Below are 24,355 nucleotides of genomic sequence, written 5' to 3' on the forward strand. Positions count from 1 at the left end.
AGTTTTAAATCTTATTGTCTATGCTTACTCGTTTTCCTTTTATTAATTTTATCTTCCTTTCTCCTCTATTTCTATTCTTTTTATAATTTTATTGAGTAGCGTTAATTGCGTGTGCTTGCTTTCTGGCGTTCTTTTGCAATATGGCGGCGTGTTTAAAATTTTGTTTGTGCGCATGCGCATGATACGAAAATTACATAGATTGGTATATCGATTTTCATTTTTGATCTAAGTTGTAGATTGGCCGGTAGGCCCTCTTTAGTCTATCTTTGTGAACTATCCTAGTCTTTTTGGGACCTATCTGCAATTCTGTTATTCTTTTCTATGTTTCTTAATACTTTGTATGGTCCGGTATATTCTTTTTGTAGTTTACTTCTTCTTGGTGGATTTAATAACATGACTTCTTCTCCTGTTTCATAATTAATTGGTCGTATCTTTTTATCATAATAGTATTTCTGTCTGTATTTTGATTGTTCTAGATTTAATTTTGCTGTTTGTCTAATTTTGTGTAAATTTTGTAATAGTTTATCTACATAATCTGGATATGTGTCTAATGTGTCAGTTGGTGTAAATTTTGAAGGTAATCTTGCTTTTCTTCCATATACTAGTTCATGAGGTGTGAATTTTGTTCCCTCATGAACGCTAGTGTTATAAGAAAACATTGCTTGTTGTAGCCATTCGTCCCAGTGTTCTTGTTTGGATATATAGTGTTTCAGGTACTCAACTAGAACGTGATGGCTTCTTTCCAGGGACCCGTTTGACTGAGGATGGAAGGATGATGTGCGGTACGTCTGGATATGGAAGATTTTAGCTAGCTTTTTGATAAGAGAGGATGTGAAGCATGTTCCCTGATCGGTGAGGATAGCTTTAGGACTGCCGAATTGGCATATAAATGAGTTGGTAAATGCTCTTGCGACGTCCTCTGATGTAGCTGACATAAGTGGAACTGCGACGGAGTACTTGGTTAAATTGTCCTGTATGGTAAGGATGTAACTATATCCTTTTTGCGTCATAGGTAAGGGTCCAAGAATGTCTAGGGACACCTTATCGAATGCGTCTGAAGGAGTGTCTGTGATAACCATAGGCTCCTTATTCTTCATCCTTACTAGCTTAGTTCTTTGGCAGCTAATGCATGATCTAATATAATCGGTAATTTCTCTTTTCATGTTTCTCCAATAATACCTGTTCCTGATCCTGAGGTAAGTTTTTCTGATTTCTTTGTGTCCTGCAGCTATGCTTTCATGATTTTCTTTAATTATATTTCTTCTTTCATCCTTAGGTGGAGTTTGGATTGTTCCTTTGCAGATGATGATATTAATGTTTGAGTCTGCAAAGATTACTTGAAGAATTGCTTTTAACCCTTGCTTATCTGGCATGCTGCATTCCTGGATTCCTTTTTGAATTAACATGTGACGAAGAGTTTTAATTTTCTGTGGTAATGTTTCTTTATAATCTATTAATATTCCAAAAATTAATTTATTTTTAATTTTATATTCTGTGATGCTGTCTTGTGGTTTAGAAATTTTAATCTTTTCATTTTCTATTAACTGTTTTGATTGGTAATCTTCAGGTTGTCCTTCTTTGTTAATGAATACTATTGTTGTACCTTTTTTCATCCATAGCTGGTCTTCGGTTTCTTCAATTTTGAACATGACTGGTTTATTACTAATTATCTTTGGTTTAATCTGCTTAATTTGTAGATGGTTGTTCGGTTTTTCCTTTTTTAATTTTGATAGGTGTGATAGGAGCTGATAATGTGTCACTTGAGGTTTCTTTTTCTATCTTTGTTTTTACTACTGGAGATTTTTGTCTTGTGCTTGAAGAGGAATCGATTCTAGGTGGTTCTCTGAAGATATGTTTAGGTAATATCGTTTCTTCATTATAGTCTTCGATTTCGTCTCCAATTATTACAGGTTCTTGAGTTATAGGTCGTTTCTGTGGGATGATGTATTTCTTTTCTTGCGGTGGTTGATGTATTTCCACAGTGACTTGTTGCTCGTGGGGTTTTCTTTTCTTCTTGATCTCTTCAGAGGAGTATATCTTTCGGTTTGGATTCGTTCTCTTTCTTGATTTTGGTGGTTCTTCAGATACATCAGTTTCGTAATATTGAGACTCGTCTGAACTTGTATAGTCTTCTTTTATTCTTTTTCTTGCTGCATTTCCTTCTTGAGATGGGCTTCTCTCTCGTATTTTATCCTTTCGGTACCTTTTTCTTACTTCGACATCTGTGGAGTCATCTCGTGGTCGAGTTAAATGTTTGTGGCTGATTTTCCTTTTCTTAATTTCTCGTGAACTGGATGAGGTTGTTGGCCTTGGTCTTCTCAGGTATTGATGCCATTCTTTCTTTTTTTTATGTTGCTCAGACTCCGTTGTAGTTGTTGGTCTTGGTCTAGTTGGATACTGATGTGCTTCTTTTTTCTTTTTAAATTCCCTAGATTCTGATGTCGTTGTTTGCCTAGGGCGAGTGGGATATTGGTGCCACTCTTTTTTCTTTTTGTGTTTGCCCGATTCTGAGGTGGTCGTCGTTTGTCTGGGGCGAGTGGGATATTGGTGCCACTCTTTCCTTTTCTTACGCTTCTTCTTTGACCCAGACGTAGATGAGTGCAGCCTTTTTGCATTTATTTGTAGAGCGTTTATATCTTCGACAGGATTTCTAGATAGAGCATCAGCGTTTATGTTTTGTCTCCCTGGTTTGTATTTAATTTCGTAATCATATTCGCTTAATCTTAATTTCCATCTCATGAGTCTTGATGTTGGATCTGAAAGACTGTTTAACCATATTAAAGGTTTGTGATCAGTGATTAAATAGAATTTTCTGCCGAAAATATATGGTCTGAAATGATTTATTGCGAATATTACAGCAAGTAGTTCTCTTTCTGTTGCGGAATATTGTGTTTCCGGCTTATTCATTACTCTTGATGCATACGCTACTGGCTGATCCTTTCCTATCTCTCCTTGACTTAGGACTGCTCCTACTGCTGTTCCGGATGCGTCAGTGGTAATATTAAATGGTCTTTCAAAGTCAGGATATTGTAGGATTGGCTCTTTGCATAGCACGTTTCTTAGGAATCGAAAGCTTGCTGTTGTTGGTTGGACCATTCGAATTTTTGCTCCTTCTTCGTCAAGTCAGATAATGGTTTAGCTATTTTAGAGAAGTTTTTAATGAAACGTCTATAATATCCACACAATCCTAGGAACTGTCTGATATTTTTGACAGTCTTCGGAACGGGGAATTTTTGGACTGCTTCAACCTTTGCTGGGTCAGGTTTTACACCGTCTTCTGTAATTATATGACCCAGGTATGCCACTTCTTTCTTTAGAAATTGGCATTTGTCGGGTTGCAAGCATAAGTTTGCTTCTCTAAGCTTTGCCATCATTCTGTTGACCTTTATTTCGTGTTCTCTTAATGAGCTTGCATAAATTACGATGTCATCGATAAACACGAATAGTTCCAGTCCTTGTAGTCCGTCTAGGACGTTGTTCATCAGGCGCTGGAACGTGGCTGCAGCATTTTTTAAACCAAAAGGCATTCTATTGAATTCGAAATGCCCGAACGGTGTTGAAAATGCTGTCTTGTGCTTGTCTTCCGGATGCATTGGTATTTGATGAAAGCTAGATTTTAAATCAAACACGGAGAAGTATTTTGCACTTCCTACTTGATCCAGGATATCAGTGATGTTTGGTAGTGGATAGGCATCGCTGATCGTTTTTTCATTTAGTTTTCGGAAATCAATCACTAATCTCCAGCATTTGTTTCCCTTTGAATCTTGCTTTTTTGGTACTATCCATAAAGGTGAGTTAAATGGTGACGAGGAATGCTTGATGATTCCTTTTCCCAGGAGATCATTTACTTGGTGATTGATTTCATCTTTCAACGCATGAGGATATCTGTATTGTTTAACATTTACAGGCACCTCATCCGTCGTGATGATCCTGTGGTAGATTTTATTTGTTGCTGGAAGTTTATCTCCGTCTATATAAAATCTGTCAGCGTGCTCTTTTACTATATCCTCTACATTGGTGAGTTCTTCTTGATTTAAATGACCTGTTTGTAATATTTCAAGAATTTGCTGGGCTCGTTGAGGTTTTTGGTGAGTTGTTTCTTCATTTTGCGGTGCCTCTTCGTATTGTTGTAATTCAACTGTTGGCATATTAATTTCAATGTCTTCTGCTCCAACGTTGATTGCGTATAGGAACGCTATACCATCTCGATTAGTAACTACAGCGTTTCCCATATATATTTGTGGGTGAAGTTGTAATTTTGGGACAAAACCAGTTTTGATTTCAGTGTTTGATACTCTTATAGGTATCATGGTTTTTGCCCTGGATGGTATTATTACTGCTGCTTGTTTAAATGGTATTATGTTGTTGTTTACTATTAATATTGATTTAGCATAATTAATGCTGGCTCCACTGGTTTTAAAATATTCTGTGCCTAAAATTCCATCTTGTTCAATCGGTAGTTCCTCGATGATGTGGAATATGGATTCTGTTTCCAGTATTCTTACTTTGATATATCCTGTTGTATAAATGGAACTTTTGGTTATCCCATTCAATTGAAAAATTATATCTGTATTTATAATAACTTTGTTTGATATTGCTTGTTTTTTAATTATATTAATATCTGATCCTGTGTCAACCATGAATAATGCTTTTTGTTCACTGAAGCTTTCGCTTAATAGTTCGACACTGGGAGACTTACATATTTCTCCTAAGTTTAGGTACAAGTTTGCCTTTTTACGTACCTGTTGTACTTGAGGAGTTTGCTGGATTTTTTGGTTTCTGTTGCGTTCTTGATATGCCTTTTTCCGGCATTCCTGAATTGTATGGCCTATGTTTTGGCAGAATTCACAAATTGGAGGTCTTGCTCGTGTACAATTCTGACCTTGTCTCTGCGTAGGCTGGTTTCTGTAGGTTTGAGCTGGCTGCACAAAGTCCTGGGGGACCCCTTGTCTTGGTGGTTGGTCCTTAAACCAACAGGTCTCCACGGTGTGCCCGGACCTCTGGCAGTGTTGGCAGTGTTTTGCCGTCCAGCGGGCCCTTGACATTGATTGTCCTTGGAATTGCTGACTGCAGCATATACTAGCATTATGCCCATATCCAAGGCAGTTTTCGCATTGATTGGTCATAGTGAATCCTTGTGATAACTTAGCCTTGGTCTGGCTTTCTAAATTTTCTGCCTCGGCTACAATTGCTGCACTGATTGCTTCGTCGAGGCTGTTGAAATTCTGATTTTTCATTCGGTTATATACTTCTTGTGTCAAACCGGTAAGGAAAGCTTTTATTGTATTATTTTCCGAAGATCGGTTGTATCCTTCGATGTTATCAGGGAATTCTGTTTCGTTGCCGCTCTTAATTTGTAATAGAAGTCCTGAGACGCGGCTGCCGTAGTCCACGACTGCCTCAGTTGGACCCTGTGCGATCCTTGCCATGTCGCCGCATAGCTGCATCGAAGTGAAGAGCGGTGCGAACCGTGATTTTATTACGGCAATCAGTTCCTCGATGGTGTCGTAGTCTCCGTTTAGTACCACTCTTGCTGCTTGCCCGTAGAACTTGTTCTTGATTAATTGTACCAACCCGTACTCAGCATTAGGAGAGATTATATTCTTCGCTTTGAAACAGCTCTTTGCAAACTGGTAGACTGGTATGTTGCGGCCGTTGAATGCTGGTACGATGTCTGCTGCATCGCGAATACTGATCGGTCGGCTTCCTTCAGTTGATCCGTTAGCTGATCCGCTGGCGATGCGCTGGCTGGTTGATCGGCTGTTCCGTTTGGCATCTTGATTCTTGCTTATTAATATAGTATATATGTATGTGTATATGTATTATATATATTTGTATTTTTTTATATATATTATTACTATATTTTTATTTTCCTTTTTTTTTTTTATTCTTGTATTTTACTCTTTATTTGTATTTGTCTGTTTCTAGGCTAACCATTAATGTCCGCTGAGATACGATTTCTCCTTACCACTCGAACAATCCCACCGCTGTCACCAAATTTTTATTATCTAACTACGTGTAACGACCCAGAGTGAGTACGTCACTGCACCGACTTGTAGGGAGAGCGGTTCCCTTAGAAGGCGACTCGTAATCAACGTGTTAGGGATTATAGGTTCGTGTGGTGTGCGGTTAAGGAGTGAAATCCAAACACTAATGTGCTAGAAACTGAATGAAAATATGTTTATTCAAAAATTATAAGGTAAGTGAATTGAAATATAATATAAAAGAAAATCGCTAGTATCACAATAAGTGCGGCTAGAAATAGGAATACAGTAAGAAATTATAATTAGTTCGCCCTAGATTGGGAATACAATTGGAAATATGTAATTAGTAATTAATATATGTAAGTAGAAATTAATAATTGTAAAAATTGATAGCGCTAACGCAAATGCGGCGTGGTCTTTCTGTACAGTCAATACTCTGTTTGTTTTCAACAATGATTATGGAAACTAAATTTCCAGAGGTTTGTACGAAACTATCGGAGTCGAGTTAACCCTTCCTATAGGTCGCAATCGGTTTCTGGTTATACCAGAGCTGTGTTTTAGACGCAGGCCTTTCAAGGAGCTCCGCTCCTCGCTAGCTCATTACACTTGAAATGTTGGCTTAGCTTAAACACCTGTGCAACACGTTGCGTACCATGGATAGGAGGTCCACCTGACCCGTAGTGCTGTACGCCACCAGTGGAAGAGTAGAAATTAGCTATAGCTCGCGCTCTATCGCTGCCTAAACAGTTCAGCGCAAGCTCTTCTCTACTGATCAGAGTGTTGTCTGTTTCAGACCGAGGTCTGAGAAGATCTGCGATGAAACTGTGCGGAACGCCTCTATTTATACTCAGATCTTGCTGAGTCGGCACTTTCTTTTCACATAGAGTTCTTTGGGTAGCTGGGTTTTTCCCATCACGTGGTAGTCCAGCATCCCCACTATAGAATACTACCCCACCGTATGCTTACTGGGGTTGCGCTGGCGCGCGCGCGGTCAGACGTCGATAATTTATCGGTAAACTGTTTTACCGTCCGACTTATCGACTAAACTTTTATCGATGAATTTAACAGACTCGGTTATCGACGAAAATGAAAATATTTATTACAAAAATTTTATACACTAAATATTAACAATAAAAATTAAATAAAATACTTTGTATGAAATATAAAAATTAGTTACAATAAAGAAATGAAATAAAAAGATATTGTGTATGATTATTGGGTCGTTACAGTAATAACAATACTGTTATTATATGTACATTGATCTGTGGGAAGGTATCAGTATATTACATTATATCTATTGTGGACATAGTAATAACGAAACTGTTATTATATGTACATTGATCTGTGGGAAGGGATCAGTATATTACATTATATCTAATGTAGATATAGTAATAATGATATTGTTACCAAAATTACATTGATCTGTGGGAAGGGATCAGTATATTACATTATATCCAATGTAGATATAGTATAAATGATACTGTTATTATATGTACATTGATCTGTGGGAAGGTATCAGTATATTAAATTTCGTCTGATGTAGATATAGTAATAATGATATTGTTATTAAATGTATATTACATATCTAATGTAGATATAGTAATAACGATACTGTTATTATATGTACATTGATCTGTGGGAAGGTATCAGTATATTACATTATATCTATTGTGGACACAGTAATAACGAAACTGTTATTATATGTACATTGATCTGTGGGAAGGTATCAGTATATTACATTATATCTAATGTAGATATAGTAATAATTATACTGTTACCAAAATTACATTGATCTGTGGTAAGGGATCAGTATATTACATTATATCCAATGTAGCTATAGTATAAATGATACTGTTATTCAATGTACATTGATCTGTGGGAAGGAATCAGTATATTGCAGTAGATCTAATGTAGATATAGTAATAACGATACTGTTCTTAAGTGTTTATTACATATCTAATGTAGATATAGTAGTGACGATAATGTTACAATCTGTGCATTGATCTGTGGGAAATGATCGGTATATTACATTATATCTAAAGAAGATATAGTAATAATGATATTGTTAGTAAATGTACATTGGTCTGTGGGATTAAATCAGTATATTACATTACATCTGATGTAGATATAGTAATAATGATATTGTTATTAAATGTATATTACATATCTAATGTAGATATAGTAATAACGAAACTGTTTTTATATGTACATTGATCTGTGGGAAGGGATCAGTATGTTACATTATATCTAATGTAGATATAGTAATAATGATATTGCTACCAAAATTACATTGATCTGTGGGAAGGGATCGGTATATTACATTATATCCAATGTAGATATAGTATAAATGATACTGTTACTCAATGTACATTGATCTGTGGGAAGGAATCAGTATATTGCAGCAGATCTAATGCAGATATAGTAATAAGGATATTGTTATTAAATGTATATTACATATCTAATGTAGATATAGTAATAACGATACTGTTATTATATGTATATTGATCTGTGGGAAGGTATCAGTATATTACATTATATCTATTGTAGATATAGTAATAACGAAACTGCTATTATATGTACATTGATCTGTGGGAAGGTATCAGTATATTACATTGTATCCAATGTAGATATAATAATAATGATATTGTTATTAAATGTACATTGATCTGTGGGAATAAATCAGTATATTACATTACATCTGATGTAGATATATTAATAATGATATTGTTATTAAATGTATATTACATATCTAATGTAGATATAGTAATAACGATACTGTTATTATATGTAAATTGATCTGTGGGAAGGTATCAGTATATTACATTATATCTATTGTAGATATAGTAATAACGAAACTGTTATTATATGTACATTGATATGTGGGTAGGGATCAGTATATTACATTATATCTAATGTAGATATAGTAATAATGATGATGTTACCAAAATTACATTGATCTGTGGGAAGGCATCAGTATATTACATTATATCCAATGTAGATACAGTATAAATGATGCCGTTATTAAATGTACATTGATCTGTGGGAAGGAACCAGTATACTGCAGCAGATCGAATGCAGATATAGTAATAACGAAACTGTTTTTATATGAACATTGATCTGCGGGAAGGGATCCGTATATTACATTATATCTAATGTAGATATAGTAATAATTATATTGTTACCAAAATTACATTGATCTGTGGGAAGGGATCGGTATATTACATTATATCCAATGTAGATATAGTATAAATGATACTGTTACACAATGTACATTGATCTGTGGGAAGGAATCATTATATTGCAGCAGATCTAATGCAGATATAGTAATAAGGATATTGCCATTATATGTACATTGATCGGTGGGAAGGGATCATTGTATTACATTATATCCAATGTAGATATAGTAATAATGATACTGTTATTATATGTACATTGATCTGTGGGAAGGTATCAGTATATTACATTATATCTAATGTAGATATATTAATAATGATATTGTTATTAAATGTATATTACATATCAAATGGAGATATAGTAATAACGATACTGCCATTATATGCACATTGATCGGTGGGAAGGGATCATTATATTTCGTTATATCTAATGTAGATACAGTAATAATGATATTGTTATTAAATGTACATTGGTCTGTGGGAATAAATCAGTATATTACATTACATCTGATGTAGATATATTAATAATGATATTGTTATTAAATGTATATTAAATATCAAATGTAGATATAGAAATAACGAAACTGTTATTATATGTACATTGATCTGTGGGACTAAATCAGTATATTAAATTACATCTGATGTAGATATAGTATTAATAGTATTGTTATTAAATGTACATTGGTCTGTGGGATTAAATCAGGGTATTACATTTCATCTGATGTAGACATAGTAATAATGATATTGTTATTAAATGTATATTACATATCTATTGTAGATATAGTAATAACGAAACTGTTATTATATGTACATTGATCTGTGGGTAGGGATCAGTATATTACATTATATCCAATGTAGATATAGTAAAAATGATACTGTTATTCAATGTACATTGATCTGTGATAAGGAATCAGTATATTGCAGAAGATCTAATGCAGATATAGTAATAACGATACTGCCATTATATGTACATTGATCGGTGGGAAGGGATCATTATATTACATTATATCTATTGTAGACATAGTATAATGATATTGTCATTAAATGTATATTACATATCTAATGTAGATATAGTAATAACGATACTGCCATTATATATACATTGATCGGTGGGAAGGGATCATTATATTACATTATATCTAATGTAGATATAGTAATAATTATATTGTTACCAAAATTACATTGATCTGTGGGAAGGGATCGGTATATTACATTATATCCAATGTAGATATAGTATAAATGATACTGTTACTCAATGTACATTGATCTGTGGGAAAGAATCAGTATATTGCAGCAGATCTAATGCAGATATAGTAATAAGGATATTGCCATTATATGTACATTGATCGGTGGGAAGGGATCATTATATTACATCATATCTAATGTAGACATAGTAATAATGATATTGTTATTAAATGTATACTACATATCTAATGTAGATATAGTAATAACGATACTGTTATTATATGTATATTGATCTGTGGGAAGGTATCAGTATATTACATTATATCTATTGTTGATATAGTAATAACGAAACTGCTATTATCTGTACATTGATCTGTGGGAAGGTATCAGTATATTACATTGTATCCCATGTAGATATAATTATAATGATATTGTTATTGAATGTACATTGGTCTGTGGGATTAAATCAGTATATTAAATTTCATCTGATGTAGATATAGTAATAATGATATTGTTATTAAATGTATATTACATATCTAATGTAGATATAGTAATAATTATATTGTTACCAAAATTACATTGATCTGTGGGAAGGGATCGGTATGTTACATTATATCCAATGTAGATATAGTATAAATGATACTGTTACTCAATGTACATTGATCTGTGGGAAGGAATCAGTATATTACATTATATCCAATGTAGATATAGTATAAATGATTCCGTTATTAAATGTACATTGATCTGTGGGAAGGAATCAGTATATTGCAGCAGATCTAATGCAGATATAGTAATAAGGATATTGTTATTAAATGTATATTACATATCTAATGTAGATATAGTAATAACGATACTGTTATTATATGTATATTGATCTGTGGGAAGGCATCAGTATATTACATTATATCCAATGTAGATATAGTATAAATGAAACGGTTATTAAATGTATCTACAATAGATATAATGTAATATACTGATACCTTCCCACAGATCAATATACATATAATAACAGTATCGTTATTACTATATCTACATTAGATATGTAATATACATTTAATAACAATATCCATATTACTATATCTGCATTAGATCTGCTGCAATATACTGATTCCTTCCCACAGATCAATGTACATTGAGTAACAGTATCATTTATACTATATCTACATCAGATGTAATTTAATATACCGATTTAATCCCACAGATCAATGTACATATAATAACAGTTTCGTTATTACTATATCTACATTAGATATAATGATATATACTGATACCTTCCCACAGAACAATGTACATATAATAACAGTATCGTTATTACTATATCTACATTAGATATGTAATATACATTTAATAACAATATCATTATTAATATATCTACATCAGATGTAATGTAATATACTGATTTATTCCCACAGACCAATGTACATTTAATAACAATATCATTATTACTGTATCTACATTAGATATAACGAAATATAATGATCCCTTCCCACCGATCAATGTGCATATAATGGCAGTATCGTTATTACTATATCTCCATTTGATATGTAATATACATTTAATAACAATATCATTATTAATATATCTACATTAGATATAATGTAATATAATGATTTAATCCCACAGATCAATGTACACTTAATAACAATATCATTATTACTATATCTACATTAGACATAATGTAATACAATGATCCCTTCCCACCGATCAATGTACATATAATGGCAATATCCTTATTACTATATCTGCATTAGATCTGCTGCAATATAATGATTCCTTCCCACAGATCAATGTACATTGTGTAACAGTATCATTTATACTATATCTACATTGGATATAATGGAATATACCGATCCCTTCCCACAGATCAATGTAATTTTGGTAACAATATAATTATTACTATATCTACATTAGATATAATGTAATATACGGATCCCTTCCCGCAGATCAATGTTCATATAAAAACAGTTTCGTTATTACTATATCTACATTAGATACAATATAATATACTGATACCTTCCCACAGATCAATGTACATATAATAACAGTATCGTTATTACTATATCTACATTAGATATGTAATATACATTTAATAACAATATCATTATTACTATATCTACCTTAGATATAATGTAATGTAATGATCCCTTCCCACCGATCAATGTACACATAATGGCAGTATCGTTATTACTATATCTGCATTCGATCTGCTGCAGTATACTGGTTCCTTCCCACAGATCAATGTAATTTTGGTAACAACTTCATTATTCTACATTAGATCTACATTAATCTACATTAATCTACATTAGATATAATGTAATATACTAATCCCTACCCACAGATCAATGTACATATGATAACAGTTTCGTTATTACTATATCTACAATAGATATAATGTAATATACTGATACCTTCCCACAGATCAATTTACATATAATAACAGTATCGTTATTACTATATCTACATTAGATATGTAATATACATTTAATAATAATATCATTATTAATATATCTACATCAGATGTAATGTAATATACTGATTTATTCCCACAGATCAATGTACATTTAATAACAATATCATTATTATTATATCTACATTGGATACAATGTAATATACTGATACCTTCCCACAGATCAATGTACATATAATAGCAGTTTCGTTATTACTATATCTACAATAGATATAATGTAATATACTGATACCTTCCCACAGATCAATATACATATAATAACAGTATCGTTATTACTATATCTACATTAGATATGTAATATACATTTAATAACAATATCCTTATTACTATATCTGCATTAGATCTGCTGCAATATACTGATTCCTTCCCACAGATCAATGCACATTGAGTAACAGTATCATTTATACTATATCTACATCAGATGTAATTTAATATACCGATTTAATCCCACAGATCAATGTACATATAATAACAGTTTCGTTATTACTATATCTACATTAGATATAATGTAACATACTGATTTATTCCCACAGACCAATGTACATTTAATGACAATATCATTATTACTATATCTACATTGGATACAATGTAATATACTGATACATTCCCACAGATCAATGTACATATAATAGCAGTTTCGTTATTACTATATCTACATTAGATATAATGTAATATACTGATCCCTACCCACAGATCAATGTACATATAATAACTGTATCGTTATTACTATATCTACATTAGATATGTAATTCACATTTAATAACAATATCATTATTACTATATCTACATTAGATATAATGTAATACAATAATCCCTTCCCACCGATCAATGTACATATAATGGCAATATCCTTGTTACTATATCTGCCTTAGATCTGCTGCAATATACTGATTCCTTCCCACAGATCAATGTACATATAATAACAATATCGTTATTACTATATCTACATTAGATATGTAATATACATTTAATAACAATATCATTATTACTATATCTACACCAGATGTAATTTAATATACTGATTTAATCCCACAGATCAATGTACATTTAATAACAATATCATTATTACTGTATCTACATTAGATATAATGAAATATAATGATCGCTTCCCACCGATCAATGTACATATAATGGCAGTATCGTTATTACTATATCTCCATTTGATATGTAATATATATTTAATAACAATATCATTATTAATATATCTACATCAGATGTAATGTAACATACTGATTTATTCCCACAGACCAATGTACATTTAATAACAATATCATTATTAGTATATCTACATTGGATACAATGTAATATACTGATACCTTCCCACAGATCAATGTACATATAATAACAGTATCGTTATTACTATATCTACATTAGATATAATGTAATATACTGATATCTTCCCACAGATCAATATACATATAATAACAGTATCGTTATTACTATATCTACATTAGATATGTAATATACATTTAATAATAATATCATTATTACTGTATCTACATCAGATGAAATTTAATACACTGATTTAATCCCACAGACCAATGTACATTTAATGACAATAGCATTATTAATATATCTACATCAGACGTAATTTAATACACTGATTTAATCCCACAGATCAATGTACACTTAGTAACAATATCATTATTACTATATCCTCATTAGATATAATGTAATATACGGATCACTTCCCACAGATCTATGCACAGATTGTAACATTATCGTCATTAATATATCTACATTAGATATGTGATAAATACTTAATAACAGTATCGTTATTACCATATCTACATTAGATATGTAATATACATTTAATAACCATATCATTATTACCATATCTACATCAGATGTAATGTAATATACAGATACCTTCCCACAGATCAATGTACATATAATAACAGTTTCGCTGTTACTATATCTACAATAGATATAATGTAATACACTGATACCTTCCCACAGATCAATATACATATAATAACAGTATCGTTATTACTATATCTACATTAGATATGTAAGATACATTTAATAACAGTATCATTGTTGCTATGTCTACATCAGATGAAATTTAATATACTGATTTAATCCCACAGACCAATGTACATTCAATAACAATATCATTATTACTATATCTACATTGGATACAATGTAATATACTGATACCTTCCCACAGATCAATGTACATATAATAACAGTTTCGTTATTACTATATCTACATTAGATATAATGTAATATACTGATACCTTCCCACAGATCAATGTACACATAATGGCAGTATCGTTATTACTATATCTGCATTAGATCTCCTGCAATATACTGATCCCTTCCCACAGATCAATGTACATACAATAACAGTATCGTTATTACTATATCTACATTAGATATGTAATATACATTTAATAACAATATCATTATTACTGTATCTACATCAGCTGTAATTTAATATGCTGATTTAATCCCACAGACAAATGTATATTTAATGACAATACCATTATTACTATATCTACATCAGATGTAATTTAATATACTGATTTAATCCCACAGATCAATGTACATTTAGTAACAATATCATTATTACTATATCTACATTAGATATAATGTAATATACTGATCCCTACCCACAGATCAATGTACATATAATAACAGTTTCGTTATTACTATATCTACAATAGATATAATGTAATATACTGATTCCTTCCCACAGATCAATGTACATATAATAACAGTATCGTTATTACTATATCTACATTAGATATGTAATATACATTTGATAACAATATCATTATTCTTATGTCTACATTAGATATAATGTAATATAATCGCCCCTTCCCACCGATCAATGTACATATAATGGAAGTATCGTTATTACTACACGTACATCAGATATGTAATATTCATTTAATAACAATATCATTATTGCTATATCTACATCAGATGTAATGTAATATACTGATTTAATCCCACAGACCAATGTACATTTAATAACAATATCATTATCACTATATCCCCATTAGATATAATGTAATATACTGATCACTTCCCACAGATCAATGCACAGATTGTAACATTATCGTCATTAGTATATCTACATTAGATATAATGTAATATACTGATCCCTACCCACAGATCAATGTACATATAATAACAGTTTCGTTATTACTATATCTACATTAGATATGTAATTCACATTTAATAACAATATCATTATTACTATATCTACATTAGATATAATGTAATACAATAATCCCTTCCCACCGATCAATGTACATATAATGGCAATATCCTTGTTACTATATCTGCCTTAGATCTGCTGCAATATACTGATTCCTTCCCACAGATCAATGTACATATAATAACAATATCGTTATTACTATATCTACATTGGATATGTAATATACATTTAATAACAATATCATTATTACTATATCTACACCAGATGAAATTTAATATACTGATTTAATCCCACAGACCAATGTACATGTAATAACAATATCATTATTACTATATCTACATTGGATACAATGTAATATACTGATACCTTCCCACAGATCAATGTACATTGAGTAACAGTATCATTTATACTATATCTACATCAGATGTAATTTAATATACTGATTTAATCCCACAGATCAATGTACATTTAATAACAATATCATTATTACTGTATCTACATTAGATATAATGAAATATAATGATCCCTTCCCACCGATCAATGTACATATAATGGCAGTATCGTTATTACTATATCTCCATTTGATATGTAATATATATTTAATAACAATATCATTATTAATATATCTACATCAGATGTAATGTAATATACTGATTTATTCCCACAGACCAATGTACATTTAATAACAATATCATTATTAGTATATCTACATTGGATACAATGTAATATACTGATACCTTCCCACAGATCAATGTACATATAATAACAGTATCGTTATTACTATATCTACATTAGATATAATGTAATATACTGATATCTTCCCACAGATCAATATACATATAATAACAGTATCGTTATTACTATATCTACATTAGATATGTAATATACATTTAATAATAATATCATTATTACTGTATCTACATCAGATGAAATTTAATACACTGATTTAATCCCACAGACCAATGTACATTTAATGACAATACCATTATTAATATATCTACATCAGACGTAATTTAATACACTGATTTAATCCCACAGATCAATGTACACTTAGTAACAATATCATTATTACTATATCCTCATTAGATATAATGTAATATACGGATCACTTCCCACAGATCTATGCACAGATTGTAACATTATCATCATTACTATATCTACATTAGATATGTGATAAATACTTAATAACAGTATCGTTATTACCATATCTACATTAGATATGTAATATACATTTAATAACCATATCATTATTACCATATCTACATCAGATGTAATGTAATATACAGATACCTTCCCACAGATCAATGTACATATAATAACAGTTTCGCTGTTACTATATCTACAATAGATATAATGTAATACACTGATACCTTCCCACAGATCAATATACATATAATAACAGTATCATTATTACTATATCTACATTAGATATGTAAGATACATTTAATAACAGTATCATTGTTGCTATGTCTACATCAGATGAAATTTAATATACTGATTTAATCCCACAGACCAATGTACATTCAATAACAATATCATTATTACTATATCTACATTGGATACAATGTAATATACTGATACCTTCCCACAGATCAATGTACATATAATAACAGTTTCGTTATTACTATATCTACATTAGATATAATGTAATATACTGATACCTTCCCACAGATCAATGTACATATAATGGCAGTATCGTTATTACTATATCTGCATTAGATCTCCTGCAATATACTGATCCCTTCCCACAGATCAATGTACATACAATAACAGTATCGTTATTACTATATCTACATTAGATATGTAATATACATTTAATAACAATATCATTATTACTATATCTACATCAGCTGTAATTTAATATGCTGATTTAATCCCACAGACAAATGTATATTTAATGACAATACCATTATTACTATATCTACATCAGATGTAATTTAATATACTGATTTAATCCCACAGATCAATGTACATTTAGTAACAATGTCATTATTACTATATCTACATTAGATATAATGTAATATACTGATCCCTACCCACAGATCAATGTACATATAATAACAGTTTCGTTATTACTATATCTACAGTAGATATAATGTAATATACTGATACCGTCCCACAGATCAATGTACATATAATAACAGTATCGTTATTACTATATCTACATTAGATATGTAATATACATTTGATAACAATATCATTATTCTTATGTCTACATTAGATATAATGTAATATAATCGCCCCTTCCCACCGATCAATGTACATATAACGGACGTATCGTTATTACTACACGTACATCAGATATGTAATATTCATTTAATAACAATATCATTACTGCTATATCTACATCAGATGTAATGTAATATACTGATTTAATCCCACAGACCAATGTACATTTAATAACAATATCATTATCACTATATCCCGATTAGATATAATGTAATATACTGATCACTTCCCACAGATCAATGCACAGATTGTAACATTCTCGTCATTAGTATATCTACATTAGATCTACTGCAATATACTGATTCCTTCCCACAGATCTATGTACATATAATAACAGTATCGTTATTACTATATCTACATTAGATATGTAATATACATTTAATAACAATATCATTATTACTATATCTACATGAGATGAAACTTAATATACTGATTTAATCCCACAGACCAATGTACATTTAATAATAATATCATTATTACTATATCTACATCAGAGGTAATTTAATATACTGATTTAATCCCACAGACCACTGTACATTCAATAACAATATCATTATTACTATATCTACATTAGATATGTAACATACATTTAATAACAGTATCATTATTGCTATATCTACATCAGATGAAATTTAATATACTGATTTAATCCCACAGACCGATGCACATTTAATATCAATATCATTATTACTATATCTACATTAGATATAGTGTAATATAATGATCACATCCCACCGATCAATGTACATATAATGGCAGTACCGTTATTTCTATATCTACATATGATATGTAATATACATTTAATAACAATATCATTATTAATATATCTACATCAGATGTAATGATATGTACTGATTTATTCCCACAGACCAATGTACATTTAATAACAATATCATTATTACTATATCTACATTGGATACAATGTAATATACTGATACCTTCCCACAGATCAATATACATAGAATAACAGTATCGTTATTACTATATCTACATTAGATATGTAATATACATTTAATAGCAATATCATTATTACTATATCTACATCAGATGAAATTTTATATACTGATTTAATCCCACAGACCAATGTACATTTACTAACAATATCATTATTACTATATCTACATTAGATATAATGTAATATAATGATCCCTTCCCACAGATCAATGTACATATATAATAACAGTTTCGGAGTTACTATATCTAAAATAGATATAATGTAATATACTGATACCTTCCCGCAGATCAATATACATATAATAACAGTATCGTTATTACTATATCTACATTAGATATAATGTAATATACTGATACCTTCCCACAGATCAATGTACATATAATAACAGTATCGTAATTACTATATCTACATTAGATATGTAATATAAATTTAATAACAATATCATTATTACTATATCTACATTAGATATAATGTAATATAATGATCCCTTCCCACCGATGAATGTACATATAATGGCAGTATCGTTATTACTATATCTGAATTAGATCTCCTGCAATATACTGATCCTCTCCCACAGATCAATGTACATTGAATAACAGTATCATTTATACTATATCGACATTGGATATAATGTAATATACTGATGCCTTCCCACAGATCAAAGTAATTTTGGTAACAATATCATTATTACTATATCTACATTAAATATAATGTAATATACTGATCCCTACCCACAGATCAATGTACATATAATAACAGTTTCGTTATCACTATATCTACAATAGATATAATGTAATATACTGATACCTTCCCACAGATCAATGTACATATATTAACAGTATCGTTATTACTATATCGACATTAGATACGTAATATACATTTAATAACAATATCATTATTACTATATCTTCATTAGATATAATGTAATATACTGATCACTTCCCATATATCAATGTAATTTTGGTAACAATATCATTATTACTATATCTACATTAGATATAATGTAATATACTTATACCTTCCCTCAGATCAATGTACATATAATAACAGTATCGTTATTACTATATGTACATTAGATATGTAATATACATTTAATAACAGTATCATTATTACTATATCTACACCAGATGAAATGTAATATACTGATTTATTCCCACAGACCAATGTACATTTAATAACAATACCATTATTAATATATCTACATCAGATGTAATTTAATACACTTATTTAATGCCACAGATCAATGTACATATAATGACAGTTTCATTATTACTATATCTACATTAGATATGTAATATACATTTAATAACAATATCATTATTACTATATCTACATCAGCTGTAATTTAATATGCTGATTTAATCCCACAGACAAATGTATATTTAATGACAATACCATTATTACTATATCTACATCAGATGTAATTTAATATACTGATTTAATCCCACAGATCAATGTACATTTAGTAACAATGTCATTATTACTATATCTACATTAGATATAATGTAATATACTGATCCCTACCCACAGATCAATGTACATATAATAACAGTTTCGTTATTACTATATCTACAGTAGATATAATGTAATATACTGGTACCGTCCCACAGATCAATGTACATATAATAACAGTATCGTTATTACTATATCTACATTAGATATGTAATATACATTTGATAACAATATCATTATTCTTATGTCTACATTAGATATAATGTAATATAATGGCCCCTTCCCACCGATCAATGTACATATAACGGACGTATCGTTATTACTACACGTACATCAGATATGTAATATTCATTTAATAACAATATCATTATTGCTATATCTACATCAGATGTAATGTAATATACTGACTTAATCCCACAGACCAATGTACATTTAATAACAATATCATTATCACTATATCCCGATTAGATATAATGTAATATACTGATCACTTCCCACAGATCAATGCACAGTTTGTAACATTCTCGTCATTAGTATATCTACATTAGATCTACTGCAATATACTGATTCCTTCCCACAGATCAATGTACATATAATAACAGTATCGTTATTACTATATCTACATTAGATATGTAATATACATTTAATAACAGTATCATTATTACTATATCTACATGAGATGAAATTTAATATACTGATTTAATCCCACAGACCAATGTACATTTAATAATAATATCATTATTACTATATCTACATCAGAGGTAATTTAATATACTGATTTAATCCCACAGACCACTGTACATTCAATAACAATATCATTATTACTATATCTACATTAGATATGTAACATACATTTAATAACAGTATCATTATTGCTATATCTACATCAGATGAAATTTAATATACTGATTTAATCCCACAGACCGATGCACATTTAATATCAATATCATTATTACTATATCTACATTAGATATAGTGTAATATAATGATCACATCCCACCGATCAATGTACATATAATGGCAGTATCGTTATTTCTATATCTACATATGATATGTAATATACATTTAATAACAATATCATTATTAATATATCTACATCAGATGTAATGATATGTACTGATTTATTCCCACAGACCAATGTACATTTAATAACAATATCATTATTACTATATCTACATTGGATACAATGTAATATACTGATCACTTCCCACAGATCAATGCACAGATTGTAACATTCTCGTCATTAGTATATCTACATTAGATCTACTGCAATATACTGATTCCTTCCCACAGATCAATGTACATATAATAACAGTATCGTTATTACTATATCTACATTAGATATAATGTAATATACTGATACCTTCCCACACCTCAATGTACATACAATAACAGTATCGTTATTACTATATCTACCTTAGATATGTAATATACATCTAATAACAATATCATTATTACTATATCTACATCAGATGAAATGTAATATACTGATTTAATCCCACAGACCAATGTACATTGAATAACAGTATCATTTATACTATATCGACGTTGGATATAATGTAATATACTGCTGCCTTCCCATAGATCACTGTAATTTTGGTAACAATATCATTATTACTATATCTACATTAGATATAATGATATATACTGATCCCTACCCACAGATCAATGTACATATAATAACAGTTTTGATATTACTATATCTACAATAGATATAATGTAATTTACTGATACCTTCCCACAGATCAATGTACATACAATAACAGTATCGTTATTACTATATCTACATTAGATATGTAATATACATCTAATAACAATATCATTATTACTATATCTACATCAGATGAAATGTAATATACTGATTTAATCCCACAGACCAATGTACATTTAATAACAATATCATTATTACTATATCTACATTAGATATAATGTAATATAATGATCCCTTCACACCGATCAATGTATATATAATGGCAGTATCGTTATTACCATATCTCCATTTGATATGTAATATACATTTAATAACAATATCATTATTACTATATCTACATCAGATGAAATGTGATATACTGATTTAATCCCACAGACCAATGTACATTTAATAACAATATCATTATTCCTATATCTACATCAGATGTAATTTAATATACTGATTTATTCCCACAGACCAATGTACATTTAATAACAATATCATTATTACTATATCTACATTGGATACAATGTAATATACTAATACCTTCCCACAGATCAATGTACATATAGTAACAGTCTCGTAGTTACTATATCTGCAATAGATATAATGTAATATACTGATACCTTCCCACATATCAATGTACATATAATAACAGTATCCTTATTACTATATCTACATTAGATTGTAACCGTACTTTTTGGATACTTTTTCCTACTTCTACTCGTTTGGTAACGGGGAATTTTTAGGTTGTCTGATAAGAAACAGCGAGAGATATCTGGTAAAAGTCTGCTTATGTATTTTCAAAATAGTTTGTACATTGAGGAACGTTAGCTATTTGTGTTTGTATTCTTGATTTAGTAAACGCGGAACGCCACTCCTGGCTTGTAATGTAATAATTTATACCGACTGTTAGAAACTTTAGAAAACGCGGACGCCACTCCTGGCTCGTGGTATAACGCTTATACCCGATTATTGTTAACTTTACAAAAAACGCGGACGCCACTCCTGGCTCGTGGTATAACGCTCATACCCGATTATTGTTAACTTTACAAAAAACGCGGACGCCACTCCTGGCTCGTAGTGTTGTGCTTTGCCGAACGATCTATTGAAACAATCTCGGTTCTTGTGAGAATAGATGGACTTTAATCAATTGATGTGTATATATATGAAGTTATCAGAACGACGGGAGGTCTTGCCCTTGCGGGATAGAGTCTCACGTCGCTGACGGGCACCAAGTATTAACGTCCCGTGTTATCTAGGAATTGTCCAGAGGCACTTCCGTGGTCTCTTGGATTTTTCCAGATTCAGTGGTTCGTTCAGTACCGTGCTTTCCTCACACACAATATATATATAGTAACCCTTGAGATTTGACTAACAAGAATCGAAATTATCAATTTGAACGCAATTAATGGTGTTATTCGTTACGTTGGGCGAGATTGTGTTTATTTGAAATGTCTGGGCACTATTGTTTAGAACAACTAAGAGGTCTCGGCAGGGCACGAGTACGTGACCTTGACGATTTCTCCGTTACTAATGAACAGTGACTTGACATTGGTATTAAATTTAGTAGGTGAATATATATATAAAAGGATTTTGTTGAATATATAAAGCGCGAAGCACGAATCACATGTGCCACAAACCCAGGAGTCACAAACTGAGTCGCGGCATTGCTTCACTGAATAACTATTTCACAGGTATTGTTGTGAATCGAACAAAGTGTACTTAAGAATTTAGATGTAATTTATTCTTTATTTTGACTACTACGACGAAACCTTCGTTATTCGCGAACGGGTATCCTTTGAAGCAATGCCGCGGCTCAGCTTGTGCACGCGACTCCTCGGTTTGAGGCGCATACACGAAGACAGTAGATCGGCAGTTTGACGATTGTACTAAGTCTGTTTGACTCGTCTTCGCGTATCGTTTCTCGCCCAACGGACCCTCGTATTTCGCGTCTTAACGCTAGAGCTATCGAACGTAGAGTGTCTGATCATCGATCCTGCATCGACCTCCTTCGATCTCCTAGGTAGGGATCGATACCGCGTGGGGAT

This window comes from Osmia bicornis, unplaced genomic scaffold (assembly GCF_907164935.1).
Source record: "Osmia bicornis bicornis unplaced genomic scaffold, iOsmBic2.1, whole genome shotgun sequence".
NCBI lineage: Eukaryota > Metazoa > Arthropoda > Insecta > Hymenoptera > Megachilidae > Osmia > Osmia bicornis.